The sequence below is a fragment of the Poecilia reticulata genome, chromosome 10, assembly GCF_904066995.2.
Source record: "Poecilia reticulata chromosome 10, P_reticulata-male-v2, whole genome shotgun sequence".
Lineage (NCBI taxonomy): Eukaryota > Metazoa > Chordata > Actinopteri > Cyprinodontiformes > Poeciliidae > Poecilia > Poecilia reticulata.
This window is the reverse complement of record NC_088839.1, coordinates 2,559,306-2,563,980: the sequence shown is the minus strand read 5'-3', so window position 1 is coordinate 2,563,980 and position 4,675 is coordinate 2,559,306. Positions and strand designations below refer to the sequence as shown.

At 37.7% G+C, this 4,675-nt stretch overlaps 1 long non-coding RNA gene across 1 annotated transcript; it reads right to left on the bottom strand.

Annotated features, from left to right (window-relative positions):
• Positions 1-303: 303 nt before the first annotated feature.
• LOC145553067 (uncharacterized) lies at positions 304-1,299 on the bottom strand. Its single transcript, XR_014089252.1, has 3 exons — positions 1,007-1,299; positions 846-898; positions 304-599 (listed from the first exon to the last, which is right to left on the bottom strand). It is a non-coding gene; the product is annotated as an uncharacterized LOC145553067 (long non-coding RNA).
• Positions 1,300-4,675: the final 3,376 nt, after the last annotated feature.

Sequence of the window (4,675 nt, the reverse complement as noted above, 5' to 3'; positions counted from 1 at the left end):
TACCTCATGCAAAGGCGCTTCAGCAGACCCACGTGGATTCTCAGTCATTGGATGAAAAACAATGACATCAGAGTTAATCATTGACATGTGATTGGTTGGTTGATGTGTGCCCATTGGATAGCACTTATGTCTTTATACATTAACCCCGCCCCCAATCTTTAATATTTTTAATGCTGCATTTAAAAAAAAATCTATATAAAAAATAAATGCTGTATTAAAATATATTCATATGATATTACTTATATGCAACATGTTCATATATGAGGAATATAAAAGAGGCACTGAAGTGTTTTTTTTCTTGATTTCATTTTATTTTTTTTACTGTTTGCACACAAAATAAGACAAAAATGTTTGTCCATTTCTGGACCATCTGGAAGTGTTTTTTTGTCCAAACATGATCCAACATCATGCTGCGTTCAGGACAGGCCCAACGTCTCTCCTGAAGCGTAGACCTGACGTTTCTTCCTGTTTTGTAGTCCTAATGTCACTGAGCTCCTGGTTGGAGGAACTTGGGGTCCATCCTGACACCAGCTCATAGCTGCCATCCTCCCAGAATGCCACCTCCTCTCCTGCCAGAACTCTCTGCCTTCCTCCATCAGCTGTTAACACAGAACAGACAATCATTATGAGCTACAGGCATCTACAATAAAAACTTTAAAAAAGAAAAAGAAAAAACACTTGGAAACAATTGGAAGAAAAAAGAATTAAAAGCAGTTGGTAATAAATAGTAAAACATAATTCAACAAACTTTGAGTCAAATAATTTGCTTTGATGGATTTGAATAAATCACAGTACTTTAATCATACAAGGAATTGTGACATCTCTAGATTAGTAATAAATGTGACCTGCTTCTTTCTTTAGCTACATCTGGATGACTGGCTGTAGGTCCTGAATGCAGCTGGAAAACATTTTTGTGCATTGTCAATACATAGCATGATTACATTATGTACATAAACAATGTTGAAGCATAAAATATCATCAACATTCTAAAATAGTAGATACTCACACACAGTTGCATCTCTGTCCTCATCACAGACATCAGAACGTTCCTGAAGAGTCTGATTGACACAAATGTGACTCTCATTCTGTGGAGTCTGTGGAAATAAATGTAAAATTAAAAAAATATTGCAGCAAATATATTGCTTTCTCAAAAATACATAAGTAAATAAGTTAAAATTAATCTCAACCAGCCATTGTACAGTCGGGAATCAACGCAGTGATTATACATACCGGCTTCATGGCTTCGTCCTGTTGTGCGTCTCCATCCGCCATGTTGTAGATCTTTACTGCTTACCACACTCTGCCTTGCTGTACTTCGTTAAAACAAAATAAATAAAATAGCCGGAGTTTTTCTTACAAATATGCGAATGTTCACTATTCACTAAATGTGAAATCATAACTTACTGAATTTCTCTTCGTCCTGGAGGACTCAGAGCTCCTCTACACCGTGGTCTGAGGTCTGGCTGTTCAGGTTTGGCCATTTTTCAGGTCTGAAAAAAATAAAAGAAGATGCGAGTATTTCTAAGAGTTCAGAACATCACATGTAATGAAAAAATTACAATACGAAATCTCATCCTACACTGGTTTTGGCATTATGAAAACGACAGACCGCTTTCTGTAAGAAACAAACAAAGCAACGTGCCTTGCTGCACGTGCTCGCTATTCATAAAAGCTTTCTTACCGTGAGTTCGGTCTTGTTGGACCGCCGCGGTGTCATCTGTTGTTTTCTGCCGGATCATTGCTTAATATCAAAACGATACTGAAAAAGTAACTCCGTGAAATAGGACTTTTTCCACCATTTCACCAGTGGTGGGAAGTAACGAAGTACTTGTACTTCGTACAGGTACAAGTACTGTACTTAAGTACAGTAACGAAGTACTTCGTTACTGTACTTAAGTACAATTTTCGTGTATCTGTACTTTACTTAGGTAGATTTAATAATGGATACTTTCTACTTATACTCCACTACATTTTACAGTAAGTATCTGTACTTTTTACTTCACTACATTTCTACAAAACTGTCGCGTTACTCGTTACATCCAAGTCTCGTTGCTCTTTTTGTCCGTTAAAATGTGAAGTTCAGGGATTTAAGGTGGCGCCGTAAAATCCAAGCAATAACATGACTTAGTGTCTGTTGTCACCCATCGGCTCCACCTTTACTGGCACGCGGAGCTCCAGACATGCGCAGTGGTTTCCTCTGAGCGTCAGTAATATAATAGCGCTGCATAAATCATCAGATATGGCGACATGTAAAATCAGCAGCGCTTCGCTTTCACAGACGGTGGGAACTTCGTCCAATTTTTAACGTCACTTGGAAGGAAAGCTTAAAGACAGGTAAGCTCCGTAGACGTGATGCTAGCAAAGCTAGCTGTACAGAGACACATGTTGCGTCTGCGATGAAAAAAAGTTGTCACTCATGCGCTGAATTACTGTGTGGAGGTGTTGACTGAGGTGTTGTAATATGACATTCATGGACGATCCGATTCTTCTGGACGGATCTTGACCAAGTCCTATAGTGCTGAAGCCTCACTGAGAGCCGTTCTTTGTTCTTGTAATGCTCTGCGTACACTGCAGTAGCTATTTTATTTCATTAAAATATCTTTATATTTAATTGGCGAATAAATAAAACAAGAACGTAAGAACACAGAGCATGCTCATTGCTCTTTGTTTTCGTCACCTGTCATGGTGGCAGACGTTGCAGCAGGAGGGAGGATGAGAACAGTCACGGTGCTCCTCCTGCTTGGTTACTTCTTGCTTATTGGGCCTTGGACAGTGTTCATAGTTGAGCGTTGTTTACCGTTAATTGCTATATTTAATAGTGCAGACAATTATTATTTCTGACATTAATAATTGTCTGCACTTATTTCTTTAGGGATGGCAGGAGACCTCTGTGTATTGTGGCACAGAGATGAAAGCAAAACAGAATGAAGAAGAGTTTGAATTGTCACTGGTTAAATTTATTTCAGCTCTAAGTATTTAATATCTAGGTGTTTTATGGGAAAGTGAATCTTTCAGATCAATTTGAGAAGCAGTTTTGATAGGTGCACTTAATGTTATTGTCATGTAGCGCGGGGTGCTGGTTCTGATTTGGTCTTGGGTTCAGTGGTCCAGACTACAACTCTGCTACGAGGCTCCTTGGTTCCATGTCCTCCTCTGCCAGTTGGATTTCTTTCATAATAAATGTGTGGCAAAAAAAGTGAAGTTCATGTTATGTTAGGACAGGAGATGTTTCCATCCCTGAAATTATGCACAGAATCAAATTAAGTCTAAACTATGTTTCAGAGTAAACTCAATAAAAACATGCTTTATCTGTGGCATTGTTCATTAAAATGGCACATTTCTAATGTATTAAAATTAAATACCATCGGTTCACTTGATATTAGTGATTAGGTGATGCATTCAGCAAGTACTTTTACTTTTAATACTTAAGTATTTTTAAAAGCCAGTACTTTTTTACTTTTACTTAAATAAAATGTTAATGTGGTACTTTGACTTTTACTTAAGTAAATTTTTTGAGTACTTTCTCCACCACTGCATTTCACACAACGCACGGGCATTTTCCTTCATGTTTAGCAGTAGCCGGTGCAAATCTTCCTCTGGAGTTTAATGGCGGCTGCTTGACCAACTATGAAAGCGCATTACTGCCACTGGAGTGTTAAATGAAAGTTGACAGAAAAAAATACATTCTAAAAAGTAATTTTTTCAAAAGTTACGTGACAGTATATTTTATTTTTATTATAATTAATTGCTAAAATGTTTTTAAATGTATAGATATTTATTTACTCAATTCTACTTTGAGCTGTCTGTCTTTGAGCTTCTATAACTGAACAATACCTACAGACGTCTCAAAATGTGTTAAACTGTTTGGCCCATTGCACTGAAACACCAACATGTACTTACATCTCCATTTGAAGGAGTTCATGTTGGAATACAGGCTTTTTCAGCCAGTATTCCAGTATTTGTGATTAAATACTGAGAATGTTTAATCACAAAGACCAGATTAGGAGACAATTTCAGAAGAGTCAACATCAACTTAGTATGCCATGTACATCTGCCTGTGATACTATAATGACCAACATTTTACATGTGCAAATGATTGGAACTTTGTTATGATGACACAACTGATGCTTTATGTAAAGCTCAGTGTTTTCACGTTGGCAGAAACACTTCGGTCTGCATTCCGTCACACAATCTTGTTTGAGCTTGACAGACATGCAATGTTGACAATATTTCATCAGATTTACCCTGAAAATTGTACTTTGATATGCAGACTTGAGTGTTAAGGTTACATCCCTAAGTTGAGCTAAGTGTGTTCAGCGCTGGATGGTGAATGTCACTAAATTTGTTCCATTTGTGTGACTTTGTACCATTACAACATTTTCAGCATTAATGCCTGTTTTATACTTAAATCTAATTATTTCTCAATTAATAACACTGAGGGGTTTAGTCCAGGTCCTGGGTCTAGTAAACAGGTGAACAGAAGGTAAAAAGGGTTACAGCTACAACAGGAATGAGAGTCAAAAGGCCGGTGCTCAACAGTTGATTTGCATTTGCTTGGCTCTCAGCAACTTCCTTTAAATACGAAAACCTCTGCTAGGCACAAAGGGAGGGGATGATAGAGGAACACGGACACACAGCGTTTTTGACCATTCTTGGCAGTGCTCTACAATTTTCC